This window comes from Bubalus bubalis, chromosome 22, assembly GCF_019923935.1.
Source record: "Bubalus bubalis isolate 160015118507 breed Murrah chromosome 22, NDDB_SH_1, whole genome shotgun sequence".
Lineage (NCBI taxonomy): Eukaryota > Metazoa > Chordata > Mammalia > Artiodactyla > Bovidae > Bubalus > Bubalus bubalis.
In genome coordinates this window covers 26729198-26751331 of record NC_059178.1, presented here as the reverse complement: position 1 = coordinate 26751331, position 22134 = coordinate 26729198, and the positions used below count along the sequence as shown (strand labels likewise).

The 22134-nt window shown below is 44.3% G+C and overlaps 1 protein-coding gene and 1 long non-coding RNA gene across 7 annotated transcripts in view; one reads left to right on the top strand and one right to left on the bottom strand.

Annotated features, from left to right (window-relative positions):
* Nucleotides 1-22134, bottom strand: part of COLEC12 (collectin subfamily member 12) — a 183020-nt gene that overhangs the window by 86587 nt on the left and 74299 nt on the right. For 3 of the 6 annotated variants that reach the window (XM_044934570.2, XM_044934568.2, XM_044934567.2), the window contains exon 1: nt 114-504. The exons of the other annotated variants lie outside the window; for them this stretch is intronic. The gene's annotated coding sequence lies outside the window, so the exon portion shown is untranslated. Of the gene's footprint in view, nt 1-113; nt 505-22134 lie in introns of those variants that run through there. 6 annotated transcript variants of the gene reach the window in all.
* On the top strand, nt 433-8059 carry LOC123331162. The gene is made up of 3 exons (XR_006547670.1): nt 433-565; nt 1033-1130; nt 7580-8059. It is a non-coding gene; the product is annotated as an uncharacterized LOC123331162 (long non-coding RNA).

Sequence of the window (22134 nt, the reverse complement as noted above, 5' to 3'; positions counted from 1 at the left end):
ACAATAAAAACAGGGATAATAATCCTTCCCAGAAAAATGTGAGGTTAAAAGTTTAATCTGAGTTCACAGCACACACATTCCAAGGGGGCACTGCACTTGGGGAAATTACTCACCTAGAGTTTATATAAGTTCCGAGGTGATTAGAGTCAGCCGACAAATTGGAGACAGAGCACGTTTACATTGAAGTCTTAAAACGTAGATTCCTCTTACGGAAAGAAAGAAGGGCTTGCGGGGGGGATCACTCACCACCCCATGTTTCTTGTTAGGGGACCAGACTCCATGAAGTGTCAGTCCATCATCTCAAGTGTGGAACATGCCAAGACACAATCCCCCTCTGCTCGTCCCTCTTGAAACATACACGTCACATCTGCTTGCGATCAGCATTTATCTCGTGACGTGCGTCTGACTCATTTGGAAAACTCAAAGCACATGTTTATTCCTGATGCGGCACCAGCCATTACGGTGCAATTTACAGGCCCTCTGCAACCCCAAGCCCACGGCCAAGGCGCTGGTCCGAAGCTGTCAAGTTGCTTAGTTTGAAGACTTTACCATGAGCTTTGCAAATGTAGGTGACATCCACTCCAGCCTCCACTGAATTCTTCTGTCACTTTCCAGCTAGAGTGGCAATGAACTCTTTGTCCTTCTTTGGTGAGGACCCCAAAGAAAATGCGTTTGGGAAAGACAGGCCGCACGCAATGAATGGGAAAATGTGGGTTGTTAGCTTCTGGAAATCAACAGCGTTTGTGCAACCCCTCCAAAAGTCTTGGTCATAAAACGGACAACCAACAAGGACCTACTGTATAGCACAGGGAACTCTGCTCAGTGCTCAATGTTAGGTGGCAGGCTGGATGGGAGGAGAGTTTGGGGGAGAATGGATACTTGTATATGTGTGGCTGAGTCCCTTCGCTGTTCACCTGAAACCATCACAGCATTGTTAATCAGCTATACTCCAATATAAAGTGAAAAGTTTAAAAACAAAAGTCTTGCTCACAAAAGAGAATCGATGTGCTTTCTTTTTCTGAATCCCTATAGACTCTCGGATGGAGCTTGGTGACTACTGTGTATATTTCACCTGCATTTCTCTCCGCTACCTAATCCTATTTCAAGGGACCTCTGTAACAACACTGAAGGTGAGTGCCCTGTGAACCTACTTTACCAGAGCCTACCCCAAGCCACGGGCTTCCCCTGTGGTAAAGAATCCGCCTGCCACACAGGAGATGCAGGTTCAATCCCTGGGTTGGGAAGATGCCCTGGAGAAGGGAATGGCAACCCACTCCAGAATTCTTGCCTGGGAAATCCCATGGACAGAGGAGCCTGGCAGGTTGCTGTCGAGTCCACAGGGTTAGAAAAGAGACATGACTGAGTACACACGCACCCCAAGCCACACTCCTGTTGGAAAGGGGAAATTCCATCAGACTTAGTGTTTTGTCTGCTGGGTCTTTTTTTTTTCTTCCAATTTCAGCTCTGTTAGGCAAAAAAAGTCACAGCAAGGTCATGGCCATGGCAGGTCCACATAGGTGACTTTGTGTGAATTATAAAAATGTGCCCCCTTCAGGCAGCTCAGCCCTTCTGGGAGCCTTTCTGAAAAGCAAAACCTGCACAAAGGAATGTGGCAACACTGGCAGGAGATCATCAGCATTTTCTTCCCAGAAATCTTGAAAAGTGATGGACGTTCTAAAGTTTGCTCATCTTTACCATCTGAGCCTCCAGGGAAACCCTAAAGTGTGCTTGCCTTAACTAGAACAGGCCACACATACCAGTATGATTAAAGGCAAGAGGCCCAAGGTTCGAATCAACATGTACCCCAGTCTGGGTTCTCTGAAGGCTAGACCTCTGCACAGAGAGGCTGCCTTGAATTCTTTGAGAATCAATGGGTCTCTGTGTGGTCAGGGGACCTGGAAGTATTCATTTTGCTTTAGACCCACCTCCAAGACAGAACTGTTCTTTTGGTGTTCTTTGGCATCCATTTGCCTCAGGTCCTTCCTTAGTTCTTCGTATCTCTGGAAATGTGGACGATTTCCCATCCTCCTGGTCTCTGCAGAATGTCCTCCCCGCTCTGCACTTTTCACCAGTGGCCTCCATCATCCCTCACACTTCGTTTGCAGGCAGGCCTGTCCTCTGAGGCCACTTCTACGTTTGGACATGCCACCAGCCTTTGACCAGCCATCTCAGGAGATGCCATTTCCTAGAGTAATGGGTTCTACTCATTTTGAACATATATCCCCCTATTCCTTACTTTTAAAAATACTTTTTAAAAATAATTATCTGTTTGGGTGTGCCAGGTCTTAGTTACAGCATGAAAGATTTTCAGTCTTCGTTATGGCTTGCAGGATCTTCCAGTTGCGACACAAAGGATCTAGTTCCCTGACCAGGGATCGAACTCAGGCCCCTGGCATTGAGAGTGCAGAGTCTTAGCCACCGGACCACCAGGGAAGTCCCATTTTTTTCTGTTCTTTGTTTGTTAACATGTACATTATCTACACAGGCTACTGTCATTATTTAACAGTTCAGTTCAATTCAGTTGCTCAGTCGTGTCTGACTCTTTGCGACTCCATGGACTGCAGCACGCCAGGCCTCCCTGTCCATCACCAATCCCGGAGTTGATTTAACAGTTCAGGGCACAAAATAGACTTTGAGATTTATCCAAAGAGAGTTAGACATAACAGAGCAACTGAAACACAAAATAATTATACATGTAAATTTTCATCCGGATTCCCAGTGACATTTTCACATGTTTGGGAGGTTTTCTGGCCAACTGCTTGGCAAATCAAATTAGACTGCCACTGTTTCTGCTTTGTAACACAGTGACCTGGATGTGTGGTTGGCAAACATTCTGCAATGGGTTCAGCAGGAGGGCTACTTCCACCATTTTTGTTTGGTTTTCCTGGGAACTGTATCATTAGAGTGTTATCTCTAATCTCAGATTCCTTTATGGGAGTCTTTTCAAGCCCAGTATCCATTTTGTGAAGGTTAAAAACTAGATAATACAACTGGTAAATCCATTTAACCAGGCACAGAACACTTTCTGCCTTTGAACTGGAAAACTTGGAGAAAAAAGACTAAAGACTGGGGACTTCCCTGGTGGTCCAGTGGTTAAGATTCCACCTTCCAACAAAGGGGATGCGGGTTTGACCCCTGATGGGGGAACTAGGATCCCGCATGCTGCAGGGCATGGTCACAAATTTATAAGTAAATAAACACAACATTGTAAATCAACTATATGTCAATTACAAAAAAAAAAAAAAAAAAATTTCCGAAAAGATTAAAGACTAGCCTGATCATTCACTCAGGGTTAATACCATGTCAGGAAAAAAACACAGAGGGTTTGGGGGCTGCCAGAAAAATGCTCCTTTCACAGTTGATTCCACATCTACATCATTTCTGGTTTAGCACGCTTTCCAACAAGGGAAGGGAAGCTACTGAACATGTCCAGATGTCTCAAATGCTTCCAAAGGGAAGCAGGTAAGGTATGTTATTGCTGTTGTCCGGCTCTTTGCAACTCCATGGATTGCAGTATGCCAGGCTCCACCGTCTCCTGGAGTTTGTTCAAATTCATGTCCATTGAGTCAGTGATGCCATATAATCATCTCATCCTCTGTTGCCCTCTTCTCCTCCTGCCGTCAATCTTTCCCAGCATCAGGGTCTTTTCCAATGAGTCAGTCTTCAAATCAGCTAACCAAAGTATTGGAGCTTCAGCTTTAGCATCAGTCCTTCCATTGAATAGTCAGGGTTGATGTCTTTAAGATTGACTGATTTGATCTCTTTGCAGTCCAAGGGTCTCTCAAGAGTCTTCTCCAGCACCACAATATGAAAGCATCAAGGTATACGACCTAACTTTTTAGGTTAAAAAACCCCAAAATGGGTTTCTTCCCCCTATACGTCTTTCCTCCACAGAATATCAGTGAAGCATGGGAACCACGAGGCACTGGAGGGTGTCTGCTGTTCCTCTGCCCATTGGCCCATACCTCCTCTCTTCCAGTAACAGTTGTATCTACAGTCTTCACACCTCCAGTAAACTGATTTTGTCAGACTCTTCTGGGTTTGAAAAAATAGACACATTCAATCTCAAGGGTCACAATTTCTAGTTTTAGAGGAATGTTGCTGCTTTATCCAAGACAAGCAACCATGGTGAAGATGCAAGGAACAAGCAGCAAATTCCCTTTCCACCCACTTCTCTGCTAAAACCCCAAGATCAGCAGATTTCTTCTCTGTTGCCTGTGAAGACTTTTCTTTAATGCTTGAAAACAACCAGTGTGCCCCAGCCAGGCTCCCTCGGAGAGTGGGAGCAGCTCTGCTCACTCAGTGGTCCTGATGCAGGACGGGACCTGGTGGCGGGGGGCGGGTAGCTGCCTGCAGCAAGGTCAGCCATGGGAAGACCTCACAGATGGGAAAGGAGGGTTCAAGCTGGGGAAGAATTAGAGGAACTAGTTGAAAGTGAAGTGAGGGTGTTAGTTGCTCAGTCATGTCCAACTCTTTGCTACCTCACAGACTGTGCCACCAGGCTCCTCTGTTCATGGGATTCTCCAGGCAAGAATACTGGAGTGGGTTGCCATCCCCTTCTCTAGGGGATCTTCCCAACCCTGGGATCAAACCTGGGTCTCCTTCACTTCAGGTAAAGTCTTTACCATCTGAGCCACCAGGGAAGCCCCAGTTAACTGTAAGCTGACCCTAAGTTAGCTTATACACAGAACTATTTGGCTTGGTGGCATCTACAAAGAAATTCACAGAAGTCATGAATTATACAAAAAGCGACCTTGACATTGACGCCAATCAAAGATAGGAACAGAGGTGGGGAAACCTCCACATTTTCTGGGGTGGGGTGAGGAGATATGTAAGCCGATGGCTTTGCCCTCATCCAAGTGCTGCCTCTTTTCTCTCTACTTGGATGTGTTTATATACTCGTGGACTTAAATAAGACAAGAAGGAAAGAATCAAATACCAGCCTAGATGCAGTGTCCAGACCTGAAACCTAACTTAACATATCCAGATCCCTCTGATCTTGTTACCAATTTAAGACAACAGAGTCGGTCCAAATAACGCCAGGCATCTCAGAGCCACCCATAGAAACCGGGCTACTTCACATCAGCAGCTCCAAACCAACCAAACACAACAACCCCAAAACAGCACACAAGAACCCGAACCCAAAATGCCATGCTGGAAAATGCACCACAGGGTTCTAAGGTCAGGGATGTTTTCTACCCTGCTGGTCTCAGGCAGAGCGTAAGATGCTACTGACAGAGTGAACTTCAGATGGCTTGGGGTGGCGGTGGGAAGATGGGATCCCCAGCCCTAGAGACCGGGTGGGTGTGCGTGGTGGTGAAGTGGGGGCCAGGAGGCTCCTTCTCCTCCATCCCCCGGCTGCTGCAGCTGGAAGCTAGAGTCCTTTCTTTCGAAACCAGCTCCAAGAGCAGGTGGTGCTCTGCCACCCCCGGTCATGTCATTCACTTATTTATTCATCCATTTAGCAAATATTTACTGAATTCCTCTGAAGGGTCAGACCCTGGGGGAGACACGCAAGAACGGAACACACATGGTGCCCACCTTCATCTGAAGCTTTCTCTAAGTCTTTCTGGCAGGTTGTTGGCTTGAGTTTTAACCCTGGTTAAGAGACAGATGCTGCAGAGTGAGACTGGGCTTTGTGCTGTTACCAGTTGTTCGTTAAGTGGAGTTTTTCAATCCAGGCAGATGCCAGGTGTTGAGAAGGAGCAAGGTCCCCTGCCCCATATGTGAGGAGGAGAGTGGTGGGAAATTAATTGTCATCTGCTTCACAATTTACTTGGGACTAACCCGATCTAGATATGCAGATGACACCATCCTTATGGCAGAAAGTGAAGAAGAACTAAAGAGCCTCTTGATGAAAGTGAAAGAGGAGAATGAAAAAGTTGGCTTAAAGCTCAACATTCAGAAAACGAAGATCATGGCATCTGGTCCCATCACTTCATGCGAAATAGATGGGGAAACAGTGGCAAACTTTGTTTTTGGGGGCTCCATAATCACTGCAGATGGTGACTGCAGCCATGAAATTAAAAGACGCTTACTCCTTGGAAGGAAAGTTATGACCAACCTAGACAGCATATTAAAAAGCAGAGACATTACTTTGCCAACAAAGGTCTGTCTAGTCAAGCCTATGGTTTTTCCAGTAGTCATGTATGGATGTGAGAGTTGGACTGTAAAGAAAGCTGAGTGCTGAAGAATTGATACTTTTGAATTGTGGAGTTGGAGAAGACTCTTGAGAGTCCCTTGGACTGCAAGGAGATCCAATCGGTCCATCCTAAAGGAGATCAGTCCTGAGGGTTCATTGGAAGGACTGATGTTGAAGCTGAAACTCCACTACTTTGGCCACCTGATGTGAAGAGATGACTCACTTAAAAACACCCTGATGCTGGGAAAGATTGAGGGCAGGAGGAGAAGGGGACAACAGAGGATGAGATTTCTGGATGCCATCACCAACTCAATGGACATGAGTTTGGGTAAACTCTGGGAGTTGGTGATAGACAGGGAGGCCTGGTGTGCTGCAGTCCATGGGATCAAAAAGAGTCGGACACAACTAAGCGACTGAACTGAACCCAACCTAGGAAAGACCCCTGTCTGGCTCGGTTCTCAGACAGCCCTAAAGGGTATCTCAGAGTGGCAGCTGCAGTGGTGATGGTGTCGTGTCTGACTAAGCTGTGGACTGTAATCCGTGGGCCACGGACTGTAGCCCACCAGGCTCCTGTGTCCATGGAATTCTCCAGACAAGAATACGGAGTAGGTTGCCATCTCCTCCTCCAGGGGATCTTCCCGACCCAGGGACTGAACCTGGGTCTCCTGCATTGCAGGTGAATTCTTTACCAATGAGCCACAGGGAAGTTCTATGTATTCAGAGTCTATAGAAACTCCTGACATGGTTTCAGCAAGGACTTGCTGCTCTCTTTTAGTATAAATAGAGAACCCTCTTCATCTCCATCTGTGTCCCCATTTCAGGTCTGCCAGTAGTACTGGGAGGAATGAGATTGCCCAAAAAAAAGGGTGGAGAGAGTGGGCATCTAGAACAGAGGTTCCCCACCTCTGGGACCTAATCCCTGATGATATGAGGTGTAGGTGATGTAATAATAACAGAAATAAAGTACAGTAAATTACATTACAGTAAATGTAATGCACGGAAACCATTCCCCGCCATGGAAAAACTGGTCTTCCACAAAACTGATCTCTGGTGCCAGAAAGGTTGGGGACCACTGCTACAGAAGATGGAAAAGACCCAGATAAGTTCTAATCTGGATCATCTCTGCATGCTGGATAATGATAGGTTCATATGCCCTCAAAGCAGACCGACAGTCTAAATCATGCCAGTTGTGCGTTCAACAGTTTATAGGCTAAATGGATCCTTTTGGTCTGTCATAAGTTCATGCACTTGGAAGGACCAATAATGTCGGCTTAAACATGCCATAAAACTTAGAGGAAACAGGGGTCCAGGGCGTGAGGGGAAATGAGCGATTACTCCCCTGGCAGGGAGAGGCCATTGTATTTCATATATGATTTGACCATGCTTCAGGAAAGCAATTTTGGCTTTAAACGGCACATTTCCTTTCTTCTTTATTAGGCTTCCTGAAGGGTTATTTCACCCCCAGGTCCTTTCTTACACTGAGTAGTATTTCAGCTGTGTCATGCAAACCCGGAGAAGTCCTGCCGAGATTTCGGGAATACTTGGATCGTCACTAATGGTCAACAACCAGCCCACTGTGGTCCTGAAATCCTGAGATGCACCCTCAGATCTGTGATGGATGTTTACAACTCTCCAGATGTGTCTTCAATAACTGCAGAAATGCCTGAGCACGTGGCTGTTGCTTGTGCAACGTGAGATGTGCCTGACTGTGTGTCATTATTTATTATTGTTCTGGTGACATTTACTCTTTTGGAGGACTTGTTGTCCTGTTCTAAGAAATAATCATTTGAGTATGGATTTTTTTTTCAAAATAAGTAGTTTAAACCCTCCTTTCCCTGAGGTTTGGAGCAAGGCAGCATCTGGGAACATATGGTTACAGCTTCCTGAAAAATAAACTGTCCTTCCTTATTTTGTTAAGATGCATTCTTTATCCCTAGTGAAACCAACATGAGATTAGTTCATGGAATTTTATTTCCTTGGGACTTATCTACATGGGGACACGGATCTCATTAAAGCCTCTAATGGGACACAGACCTTCTTGCACTCGGATGTCTTGTGATCTCCACCCAGCAATTCTCACCTAGGAACTGCATAAGCTCTTGGTGATACTATCTGCATCCAGGTTGCTTTCAACCTCCCTAGTATTTAGGTTTGTTTGGGTTTTGTTTTTTTTTTTGGTTCTCATGGGCTCTTCAGTCTACCCCGTGCGATTCTCTAGTTGCGGTGCCTGGGCTTAGTTGCCCCCAGGCATGTGGAATCTTAGTTCCCGAAACAGGGATCGAACCTGCATTCCCCTGCATTACAAGGTGGATTCTTAACCACTGGACTGCCAGGCAAGTCCCAGTATTTAGGCATTTTCAAGTAGCTGTTCAGGGCCTTCTCTAGGGGTCCAGTGGTTATGACTCTATGCCTCCACTGCAGGAGGTGCAAGTTTGAGCGATCAATGCAAAGAAATAGAGGAAAACAACAGAATGGGAAAGACTAGAGATCTCTTCAAGAAAATTAGAGATACCAAAGGAATATTTCATGCAAAGATGGGCTCGATAAAGGACAGAAATGGTATGGACCTAACAGAAGCAGAAGATATAAAGAAGAGGTGGCAAGAATACAAAGAAGAACTGTACAAAAAAGATCGTCACAACCCAGATAATCACGATGGTGTGATCACTGACCTAGAGCCAGACATCCTAGAATGTGAAGTCAAGTGGGCCTTAGAAAGCATCTCTACGAACAAAGCTAGTGGAGGTGATGGAATTCCAGTTGAACTATTTCAAATCCTGAAAGATGATGCTGTGAAAGTGCTGCACTCAGTATGCCAGCAAATTTGGAAAACTCAGCAGTGGCCACAGGACTGGAAAAGGTCAGTTTTCATTCCAATCCCAAAGAAAGGCAATGCCAAAGAATGCTCAAACTACCGCACAATTGCACTCATCTCACATGCTAGTAAAGTAATGCTCAAAATTCTCCAAGCCAGGCTTCAGCAATATGTGAACCATGAACTTCCAGATGTTCAAGCTGGTTTTAGAAAAGGCAGAGGAACCAGAGATCAAATTGCCATCATCCGCTGGATCATCAAAAAAGCAAGAGAGTTCCAGAAAAACATCTATTTCTGCTTTATTGACTATGCCAAAGCCTTTGACTGTGTGGATCACAATAAACTGTGGAAAATTCTGAAAGAGATGGGAATACCAGACCACCTGACCTGCCTCTTGAGAAATTTGTATGCAGGTCAGGAAGCAACAGTTAGAACTGGACGTGGAACAACAGACTGGTTCCAAATAGGAAACGGAGTATGTCAAGCAGGGCTGTATATTGTCACCCTGCCTATTTAATTTCTATGCAGAGTACATCATGAGAAACACTGGGCTGGAAGAAACACAAGCTGGAATCAAGATTGCTGGGAGAAATATCAATAACCTCAGATATGCAGATGACACCACCCTTATGGCAGAAAGTGAAGAGGAACTAAAAAGCCTCTTTTTTTTTTTTTTTTTTTTTTTTTTTTACTGTTTGTCTGTACTCTTATTTCTTCCTTTTTTTTTTTAATTTTTTTAAAAATTTTATTTTATTTTTAAACTTTACATAATTGTATTAGTTTTGCCAAATATCAAAATGAATCCACCACAGGTATACATGTGTTCCCCATCCTGAACCCTCCTCCCTCCTCCCTCCCCATACCATCCCTCTGGGTCGTCCCAGTGCACCAGCCTCTTGATGAAGGTGAAAGAGGAGAGTGAAAAAGTTGGCTTAAAGCTCAACATTCAGAAAATGAAGATCATGGCATCTGGTCCCATCACTTCATGCGAAATAGATGGGGAAACAGTGGAAACAGTGTCAGACTTTATTTTTTTGGGCTCCAAAATCACTGCAGATGGTGACTGCAGCCATGAAATTAAAAGACGCTTACTCCTTGGAAGGAAAGTTATGACCAACCTAGACAGCATATTCAAGAGCAGAGACATTACTTTGCCAACAAAGGTCTGTCTAGTCAAGGCTATGGTTTTTCCAGTGGTCATGTATGGATGTGAGAGTTGGACTGTGAAGAAGGCTGATTGCCGAAGAATTGATGCTTTTGAACTGTGGTGTTGGAGAAGACTCTTGAGAGTCCCTTGGACTGCAAGGAGATCCAACCAGTCCATTCTAAAGGAGATCAGCCCTGGGATTTCTTTGGAAGGAACGATGCTAAAGCTGAAACTCCAGTACTTTGGCCACCTTGTGCGAAGAGCTGACTCATTGGAAAAGACTCTGATGCTGGGAGGGATTGGGGGCAGGAGGAGAAGGGGACGACAGAGGATGAGATGGCTAGATGGCATCACTGACTCGATGGACGTGAGTCTCAGTGAACTCCGGGAGTTGGTGATGGACAGGGAGGCCTGGAGTGCTGCGATTCATGGGGTCGCAAAGAGTCAGACACGACTGAGCAACTGAACTGAACTGGGGAACTAAACTCTGGCATGCCACTGTGCTGCAACCAAAAAAATTTTAAAACTAACTAAATAAATAATTTAAAAAAATAGTTACAAATGAGTGAAATCAAATATTTTTATTTGCTTCAGATCTTTCATATTGTCTGCTCATATTTCATATTTCATCTGCTCATATTGTCTGGTCTTCTCAATAATTCCTCTGTAAAATCTCCAAAAATTATGTCAGTCACAGCAATCCAATTGCTTTTGGCTTCCTTGCAGGAATGGACTTCCCTGGTTGTTCAGATGGTAAACAGTCTGCCTGCAAAGCAGGAGATGCAGGTTCAATCCTTGGGTTAGGAAGATCCCCTGGAGGAGGGCATGGCAACCCACTTTAGTATTCTTGCCTGGAAAATCCCATGGACTGTCAGACTACAGTCCATGGGGTCACAAAAAGCCAGACATGACTTAGCGACTAACTCTAACACTTTCCTTACAGGGATTCAAGCCTTATTCCAGGGGAAATAGATCAGGTTTTCAAAAAGTAAAATAGCTCTTAACTCCTTAGTTGCTCATGAAAGCACAATTATTACCAACAGAAAAGGTACTTTCTAATTGTCACCAAAGACTTGTCTTCAGTGTTCTGTGATGTCAGCATCTATAAGTCTCCAGATGCCAAGGGAAGGGCCAGGGCTGACCTTAGACCCACAATGCATTCTCTTGGCATCCCATGTTCTGGTTTATAAGGTTGAGCTATTGTCTCCTCAGAGATTGTCTAAGAAATATCTCAAGAGACTATGCTAGGGACTTCCCTGGTGGTCCAGTGGCTAAGACTCCACACTCCTAGTGCAGGAGTTCCATCCCCAGTCAGAGAACTAGACTCCACACGCCATAGCTAAGAGTTCACATGCCACAGCTAAAAGGTCCTACATGCCATAACTATAACCCAACACAGCCAAATACATTAAAAAAAAAAATAAAAGATCTAAGAGAAATCTGGCAGGGATCTAAAGGATCCAGGGAAGTCCTGCCTTGTGAAATGTTTAGCCTTCACATAATAAGGGTCTCAGTAGTTGAATTAGGGTTGTCTCCATAGCTGATGTAACATCCCTCCACCCCGGGAAGCCATGAAAGCTTGTTGATCGCTTTTAGGTCTGTGTTTGGGAGCCTCTTGGAGTCTCAGGCACATGCACAAAAGACACATGTAAATTGGGCACAAAGTGACTAAGCAGCCATGGCCTTAGTGACCCCTCTGGGGAAGCGTTCAAGGGCTTCACAGGCAGCGTCTTATGGTGTCCCTGGTTCCTGACAGTGACCCACCTGCATTCACTTCTCCTTCAAGGGTTAAATTACTTTGTTCTTCAAAAGGGTTTTTTTTTTTCCCCACTTGGCATCTATAGTCTTAGCACTCAGAAGCATGCTAATCCTATTGAGAGGAACTTGGACAGACTTGATTCCTAGGCTTTAAGAAACAAAGACTGAGAGATGTGTGTGACTGGTTCAGGAGAGACCTTTGGAAAGTTAAGTACAAACTAAACCAAAGACGATGCCATCATGATAGAAAGGACTCAGTGTGGACCACAGCCACTGGCTAAGGGTGACCAAGTGGTAACTAATCGCAAACCCCACTTTATCTTCTGGGTGGTTTGTTGTATCTCCACATGAATGGCAAATTGTATAAGGCCTTTACTTATCACAGAGTGTGATTTCAATCACTCCCAAGGAATCCCTTTGTTGTCCTCCTACAGACCATGGGGGGAGGGGGGGAACCCTTTCAGGGGCTGTTATAAATAGATGTGGACACAGGCAACTAGATTCTGATGACCAGAGTGGGAAAATCCAGATTAGCAGCACCTCTCTGCCCCACCCTTGAGTACGCAGAGCACTGGGTGTGCTAATACTATTCACACTTGCCTAGAGGCACTAAAGAACAGTATATCAAGCAAAGAGTGTTTTGTTGTCAGTGTTTTATTTTCAGTGACGCTTTACTGTCCAGCCTTCTGAAAAGACAGCTTTAACTGAAAACATATCCATCTAATTTCTTTTGGAAATCTCTATCCAAAAGATAAACGGAGTTGATGACTACAGTCACATTTCCATTAGCTAACCAGAGTGGAGAGCTAAGGGAATTATCCAGCTGGGGCAAAAGAGAAGAGTTATCCTTTTGAATCCAAAATACCCATAACTGTCTCCACAGCCCATTTTACCAGGTTCCTGGGCAACCTTCCAATTTACCTGAAGCTAGGTAAACGTGGCACCAGCTTGGGTCACCTGTTGTTCTCACATAACTATGATACTTTAAAAAGTCGGGGGTGGGGGAAGAGGTTGTCTTTTGTTGCTCTGGAATTAGAAGAACTTTAAGATCCATCCCAGTTCATCTTCCTTTTTTCCCAAATGTATTTCTAGTTGGTTTATTTTTAAAATATGAGAATAGCAAAACCATGTGAAGATTATGTATGAAATGGAAACTCTCATGTCTTCATCTTTAAACAAGGAAGCACCGAGGCGCTAGTGTAATATATTGGGTTGGCCAAAAAGTTAAAAAACTCAGATGAAATTTCTGGCCAACCCAATAGTAACAAAAGCACTGTTAGCTGAACTTCAGTGACTTCTTTTGATCCCTTGACATCTGTTTATTCCCTTGAACTGGAATAATTCCTGTGGCTTTGTTTGTTTATTAGTGATTGTTTTCAAAGCCTGGAAAAACATTGGAAAAAAAAAAAAAAAGACAAACAAATGATAAAATAAGAATATCATTCCTCTGCCTGCTATTTACAAGACATTAAAATGAATTAAAATGTACTCTAACAATATAGAATCTCAAAGCACCACTTCATATGTTTAAAGATATTATCAGTGTGATAGAAATTTATGGGGAACTGGATTATGGTGTTGTAAACCAAGGCTTCTTTTGACCAAGCCATGAACTTGTGTTCCTGAATAAAACAAAATTTTCAAAAGACAGGACGGAGCCACATATTGATTTAAAGTGGGGCTAAGGATAGGGCTGTATAAACTGAAGGAAAAATCTGCCACCACTACAAAGACCTTTCAATCAGGCTGACCCATTCATGGCCACATGGTGGGTAGCCACAGAAATGAGGTACAGAGTGCAACAGTGGGGACTTCTGGTCTACCTTCTCCCTTTCACCCCATCCCATCCTGGCTACTTCTGCTAGGCTTCTGAGCCTTTGACTTTGCCCTCCTCTCTGGCTCCCTGAGACTGGCATGGGACACTGGCCTGGCCCTCGGGGTTCTCTAGAACCTGCTTGCAGCTCTCTCTGCTTCAATTTTCTCTAGTCTCTTTGAGTAATCACCTCCTCACTCAATGCTTGGCTCCAGACCCCAAGTTCAGCTTTATCCATCTGTTCAGAACCTTGAGCAGACTGACTCCAGATCCCCCAAGGCGTGACTAGATGATGTGAGTTGACAGTGGGCACCTAATATTGAGCTGCCTGTACTCCCCAGGCTGCCCTTCCTGTGATGGGACCACAGTCATCTGAGGGGTTGTCCATCCAAACCCCATTTCAGAAGTGCTTTCCTTGTGATGTCTCCAGGGACCTAAAGTATGAAAAAGCTCAGACACAGAAAGGTGTCTAGAAATCTTAGAAAGGTGTGTGTTAGGACCTTCCTGGTGATCCACTGGTAGAGAATCCACCTTGCAATGCAGGGGACACGGGTTCGATCCTGGTCCGGGAAGATCCCACATGCTGAGGAGCAACAAAGCCCATGAACCACAATCACTGAGCCCTGCGCACCTACAGCTTGTGCTCAGCAACAAGAGGAGCCACCGCAATGAGAAGCCCAGGCACCGCAACTAGAGACTAGCCCGAGCGCAGCAACAAAGACCAAGCGCAGCCAATAAATAAATAAAATTTTTTAAAAAGAAAAGAAAAGAATGTGTTAAGCAGGGTTCTCCAGAGAAACAGAATCAACAGGATGCATAGGAATTGTTTTATGTGGTGGTGGAGGCTGAGAAGCCCCAAGAGTTCTGGTTGGCAAGCTGGAGACCCAGGATAGCGGATGGGTTGTTAGTCACTCAGTCATGTCCGACTCTTTGCAACTTCATGGACGGTAACCCTCCAGGCTCCTCTATCCGTGGGATTCTCCAGGTAAGAATACTGGAATGGGTTGTCGTTGCCTTCCCCAAAGGATCTTCCTGACCCAGGGATCAAAGCTGGGTCTCGGCATTATGGGCAGATTCTTTACCCTCTGTGTTCCCAGGGAAGCTCATGCAGATGGGTTAGTCTGAATCTTAAGGCCTAAAAACCAGGAGAACCAATGGTGTAAGTTTTCGGTCTGAAAGTCAATGGACTCGAGACCCAAGAAGAGCAGAGTTTCAGTTCAAGTCTGAAGGCAGGAGGCGACCAATGTCCCAGCTCAAGGCAGTCAGACAGAAGGACCTGTTGACAGGAGGGTGTCAGCCTTTCTGCTCTCGTCAGTCTTCAAAGGACTGAGTGAGGTCAACCCACAGTAGAGGGTCATCTTCTTTAGTTAGATTTAAATGTTAATCCCACCCAGAAACCCCTCACAGACACATGCAGAATAGTGCTTGACCAATATCTGGGGGCGGTCAAGTTGACACGTAAAGCTAACCGTCGCAGGGAATGACATCAGCAATTCAAGGGAGGGAAGAGACTGCGTGTATCAGGGTCAGCTGAGGGCTTTAAATGCTGGTTCTTGGTGACTCAGAAGGTAAAGAGTCCGCCTGCCATCCATATACACATACAGCTGTCTGGTCCCCACCTTGGGCTGATTATCAGAATCTTGGTGGTGTGGAGCCTGACATTTATTTTTTTTTAAGTTTTCCAGATGAGTCTGATGTGTGGTCAGAACTGTGAAGCCCTGGACTAGAAAGAAGGAATAAATTAGACAGCTAGACAACTGACCAACAGGAGGAGTTGAGTGACTGGTGCTAACCTAGGAAATGAATTTTTAAATAAGTCTTCTTCAGAATGCAAGAGGTTAATTCCTTGCTTTTTGGCTTAAGAGGATTTTCCAGCATGGCATGAGGGAGGTGTCTTAGAAAGAGCACAGGCCTTAGGTTCTGAAAGACTTGTGTCAATCCCAATTCTATTACACCATGATGTAAACCTCTTAGACTTCAGTTTCCTAATTGGTAAAGTAGGAATAATGACCACTGAGACGCTATTAAAAAGTCCACGCAGTGCCTGGCCCCTTATAGGATCCCAGAAAATGTTAGTCTCTTCCAGTAACTCTGTAAGAATCAAGTCTTATTAAAATCTGAGAAATAGAGACATTTGTATCACATGTGTAATATCATCTATATTTTCAATAAATAAATAATACATCACATACTGTACTTCCATTAGCAGTGTTTCTTTTCAATCACTGTCTTGTACTAGAAACTCCTGTAATTCACAAACAGAAAGAGAAACAAAAGATTTTGAATGTGGATTTTGAACAGGATTAAACTTGAATTATCCATAGCTGTCTCAGAGTTGAAACTCGCCAAGGAATTCAAGTATTGCCAAATATTGAGAAAAAGAAAAAAATGGGGAAAGAAAAAAAGAAGGAAAGAGATTTTGAGGTTATGTAAGTTAAATTTCAGCAGACAGAAAATACGTCTAAACTCATAATGTATACAGAACTCCTCAGGAAAGAATTTTACCACAACTTCTTTCACACTAAAGTAGGAGTTGAAATCCCTGACTCAGAAAGGATTGTGTTCCATAATTATGACCAGCTTATTACTGCTGCTGCTAAGTCACTTCAGTCGTGTCCGACTCTGTGCAACCCCATGGACTGCAGCCCACCAGGCTCCTCCATCCATGGGATTCTCCAGGCAAGCGTACTGGAGTGGGTTCCCATTGCCTTCTCCGAGCTTATTACTAAGCTTAAACAAAATCAATGATTTTTCACAAGTGAAAAATATTATCTGGATATTCTACATGCAGACAAATATTTCAGGTTCTAAAAAAAGTCTCATTCACCCCCAAAATGCAAACATTCTTGTAAAGAGTGCCCATGAGTTGCTAGACTTATGATTCTGTAGATATTTATTTGCTTCTGGAATCTATTACCCCATGGACATGCTTGATATTGCAATACTGGATTATGTTAGCATCGCAGAATCTCACTAATTTGATCCTATTGGTATTTATTAATTACCTTCTATAAGCATAGGAAAACTATGACAAGCTTTTAGACAGTGTATTAAAAAGCAGCGACAGCACCTCGCCGACAAAGGTCCATATAGTCAAAGCTATGGTTTTCCCAGAAGTCAGTACAGATGTGAGCGTTGGACCATAAAGAAGGTTGAAAGCTGAAGAATTGATGCTTTTGAATTGTGGTAGAGAAGACTCTTGCAAGTCCCTTGGACTGCAAGGAGATCAATCAGTCAATCCTAAAGGACATCAACCCTGAGGATTCACTGGAAGGACTGATGCTAAAGCTGAAGCTCCAATACTTTGGCCACCTGATGCAAAGAGTCAGCTTATTGGAAAAGACCCTGATGCTGGGAAAGATTGAGGGCAGGAGGAAAAAGAGGTGGCAGAGGATGAGATGGTTAGATAGCATCACCAACTCAATGGACATGAATTTGAGCAAACTCTGGGAGAGAGTGGAAGGCAGAGGAGCCTGGCATGCTGCCGTCCATGGGGTCATAAAGAGCTGGACACAACTGAACAACAAAGTGTAGGACTCCTTCATGTTTATGCAATTTATACACATAACATATCTGAACAGGTTTCACCTAACATCCCTGGAGAAGGGAATGGCTACCCACTCCAGTATTCTGGCCTGGAGAATTCCATGGACTGTATAGTTCATGCAGTCACAAACTGTTGGACATGACTGAGTGACTTTCACTTCTTTCCCTTGCACCTAACATGGGATTTACTAAGCACAAGTGTACAAAAGAAGCAAGAAAGATCATCTCCATGTCAGTGAGCTAGAAAGCTGACTGTGGTGGGAGAAAAATGTGGGCAAAACTGGCCCCCAATTCTGGCTCTGCTAACTACTAGCTGTGTGATCTGGAACAAGTTACTTAATTTCTCTGAACCTCAGATCTCACCTCGGTAAGTCAGGGTTAATAATATCCTCCCTGTGGCGTTATTCTGAGGATTAAGTGAAATGATGCGTAGAGTGCCAAGCACGTGGTAGGCACTTTTCTTCTTACATAAATCCTAGAAACAAATGTTTCCTGCAGGTGGTTTGGTGCCCTTCTGGTTTGTTAAGTAATGCCGCATGTTCATAAAATACTGAGCCTGGAGAAACCAAGCTGATAAAAATGAAACCTTAGGACTTCTGCGAGCAGGAAGATGAAGTGGACACACTCCTACCCATCTCTCCTGTTAACTATAACTAAAACCCTGGACGTTAGATTTAAAACAAACTTAAGAAGACTCCGAAAGGTGGAGAACAGAAGACAGACCAGCTAGGAATCTCAGGACCCACAGAACAACATGGTGGAGAGTCGTTCTTATTTCTGTTTGTTTCAGCCGCTCCTTGCTTAGTGTTGAAGCAAGCAACCTGGCAACATCAAAGGGCACAGATGAAAAAGGTGCCCCCAACAAGAGCCTGCTCTCCCAAGGAAAGGGGTAGCCTAGCAAGACAGCAGACATTTAAATAATAAAAGCTGCACCCCTGCCAAACACCATGCTCAAAAAACCTGGTGGCCCCCATATCTACCCATGCCAGCAAAGCCCTGGTGGGGAGCCTAGACTTCTACCCAGTGAGGTCCCCCAACACCTCACTGGGGTGGTGTCACAACATGACCACTGGAGAGTCAGGACCGTCACCACTATCAGGTGATAAGGAGCCACCTCCCTTGCGGTGTCAGATGAAACCACCCACATCAAAAGCAGGAATATCCACCCCGGCCCAGGACTGAGGCTTAGTAATCAGCTAAGACTTCCCTGGTGGCTCAGATGGTAAAGAATCTGCCTGCGATGTGGAAGACCCAGGTTCAATCCCTGGGCTGGGAATATCCCCTGGAGAAGGAAATGGCAACCCACTTCAGTATTCTTGCCTGGAGAATTCCACGGATAGAGGAGTCTGGTGGGCTATATACAGTCCATAGGGTCATAAATGGTTAGACACAACTGAACAACTAACACTACTACTATGAGAATAATGAACAAGATACCACCCCTCAAGTGTCAATGGAGGCTGAATGGGGGACCTGAAATACTACTCACCAAGAAAAAGGAATGAAGTATTGATACATGCAACAATTTTTTTTTCTGAATTGAAGTACAGTTAGTTTACAATGTTTCAGGTAAACAGCAAAGTGATTTAGCTATACACACACACACACACACACACACATTTTGTTTTTCAGATTCTTTTCCATTATAGGTTATTATAAGAGAGTGAATTGCAGTCAAAGATGGAGAAGCTCTATACAGTCAGCAAAAACAAGACTGGAAGCTGAGATGGCTCAGATCATGAACTCCCTATTGTCAAATTCAGACTTAAGTTGAAGAAAGTAGGGAAAACCACTAGACCATTCAGGTATGACCTCAATCAAATCCCTTATGATTATACAGTGGAAGTGAGAAATAGATTTAAGGGACTAGATCTGATAGACAGAGTACCTGAAAAACTATGAAATGAGGTTCATGACATTGTACAGGAGACAGGGATAAAGACCATCCCCATGGAAAAGAAATGCAAGAAAGTAAAATGGCTGTCTGAGGAGGCCTTACAAATAGCTGTGAAAAGAAGAGAAGTGAAAAGCAAAGGAGAGAAGGAAACATATTTCCATTTGAATGCAGAGTTCCAAAGAATAGCAAGGACAGATAAGAAAGCTTTCCTCAGTGATCAATGCAAAGAAATAGAGGAAAACAACAGAATGAGAAAGACTATAGATCTCTTCAAGAAATTAGAGATACCAAGGGAACATTTCATGCAAAGATGGGCTCGATAAAGGACAGAAATGGTATGTACCTAACAGAAGCAGAAGATATTAAGAAGAGGTGGCAAGAATACACAGAAGAACTGTACAAAAAAGAGCTTCACAACCCAGATAATCATGATGGTGTGATCACTCACCTAGAGCCAGACATCCTGGAATGTGAAGTCAAGTGGGCCTTAGAAAGCATCACTACGAACAAAGCTAGTGGAGGTGAAGAGCCATTTCAAATCCTAAAAGATGATGCTGTGAAAAGTGCTGCACTCAATATGCCAGCAAATTTGAAAAACTCAGCAGTGGCCACAGGACTGGAAAAGGTCAGTTTTCATTCCAATCCCAAAGAAAGGCAGTGCCAAAGAATGCTCAAACTACTGCACAATTGCACTCATCTCACACACTACTCAAGTAATGCTCAAAATTCTCCAAGCCAGGCTTCAGCAATACATGAACCGTGAACTTCCAGATGTTCAAGCTGGTTTTAGAAAAGGCAGAGGAACCAGAGATCAAGTTGCCAACATCCGCTGAATCATGGAAAAAGCAAGAGAGTTCCAGAAAAACATCTATTTCTGCTTTATTGACCATGCCAAAGCCTTTGACTGTGTGGATCACAAGAAACTGTGGAAAATTCTGAAAGAGATGGGAATACCAGACCACCTGACCTGCCTCTTGAGGAACCTGTATGCAGGTCAGGAAGCAACAGTTAGAACTGGACATGGAACAACAGACTGGTTCCAAATAGGAAAAGGAGTTCGTCAAGGCTGTATATTGTCACCCTGCTTATTTAACTTATATGCAGAGTACATCATGAGAAACGCTGGGCTGGAAGAAGCACAAGCTGGAATCAAGATTGCCGGGAGAAATATCAATAACCTCAGATATGCAGATGACACCACCTTTATGGCAGAAAGTGAAGAGGAACTAAAAAGCCTCTTAATGAAAGTGAAAGAGGAGAGTGAAAAAGTTGGCTTAAAGCTCAGCATTCAGAAAACTAAGATCATGGCATCTGGTCCCATCACTTCATGGCAAATGGATGGGGAAACAGTGGAAACAGTGGCTGACTTTATTTTTGGGGGCTTCAAAATCACTGCAGATGGTGACTGCAGCCATGAAATTAAAAGACGCTTACTCCTTGGAAGGAAAGTTATGACCAATCTAGATAGCATATTCAAAAGCAGAGATATTACTTTGCCAACAAAGGTCCATCTAGTCAAGGCTATGGTTTTTCTTGTGGTCATGTATGGATGTGAGAGTTGGACTATAAAGAAAGCTGAGTGCCAAAGAACTGATGCTTTTGAACTGTGGTGTTGGAGAAGACTCTTGAGAGTCCCTTGGACTGCAAGGAGATCCAACCAGTCCATTCTGAAGGAGATCAGCCCTGGGATTTCCTTGGAAGAAATTTGGCCACCTGATGCGAAGAGCTGACTCATTGGAAAAGACCCTGATGCTGGGAGGGATTGAGGGCAGGAGGAGAAGGGGACGACAGAGGATGAGATGGCTGGATGGCATCACCAACTCAATGGACCTGAGTCTGGGTGAACTCCAGGAGTTGGTGATGGTCAGGGAGGCCTGGCGTGCTGCGATTCATGGGGTCACAAAGAGTTGGACACAACTGAGCGACTGAACTGAACTGAACTGATGCTATATAGTAGGTCGTTTTTGGTTATCTATTTTATATATAGTAGTGTGTATTTGCTAATCCCCATTTATCCCTCCCCCTGCCCTGGCCTTTTCCCCTGTGGTAACTACACGTTTCTGTTCTCTTTTTTAAAAGTATCTATTTGATTGCATCAGGCCTTAGTTGCGTCATGTGGGTCTTTCCCTGCGGCGCATGGACTGTCTAGCTGCAGCACACAGGCTCTGGAGCACAGGGGCTCAGTAGTTGCAGTGCGTGCGCTTAGTTGCCTCATGGCATGTGGGATCTTAGTTCCCCAACCAGGGACTGAACCTGCGTCCCTGCATTGGAAGGCAGATTCTTAACCACCAGAAATCCAAGGAAGTCCCTAGATTTTCTATCTTCAGTCACTGCCCCCTTTTCCCCATATTGTTGTGATAGTCTGTTCTCCCGGATCTAGGGACGAGATATACCTTAATCCTCACAAAGCTAACTCCATGCTGGATGGAATGCCACTCTCCAGACCCAAAGTTAGGCTCAATTCTGACCATCCTGGCTCCAGACCTCTGCAGCCTCCATTCATGCTACACAACAACATGCTCTTATTTTTGTGGCTAATGGAATTCCAATGATCTGTTCAACTCTTCTATACTAATCCTTGTATCCCCTACAAGAGATACCCACTCAAGTGACTCATTTGTAAAAGTCGCCTTTCTTGTCTTGGTCTGTATACTGGGATGTTTTATCTCATGACCTCTTTGAAGTTTGAAGGCATTTGGATTTAAACTTCTAGAAGATTCCACAAGGCACTGGCAAGCAGGTTATGTGTGACCAGAGAAAAGGAACTGGCTCTTCAGGAACTAAGAAACGTGGAATAAATAGAGTTTTTCTGGCTACACGTGCAATAACATGGAGATTTATTCAGTTGCCTGTCACAGTGACATATGAACCTAATTACATTGTAATTCACGTCTGTCTTTCTTCAGCTACTCTGGTGTTGAATATGTTAGGCTTATAGTAAGCTGGAATGAAGAAAAATAAATGAGAAACGATAGTCAATAGCACTTGTTCCTGGTCAGGCTACTGAATTTCACTG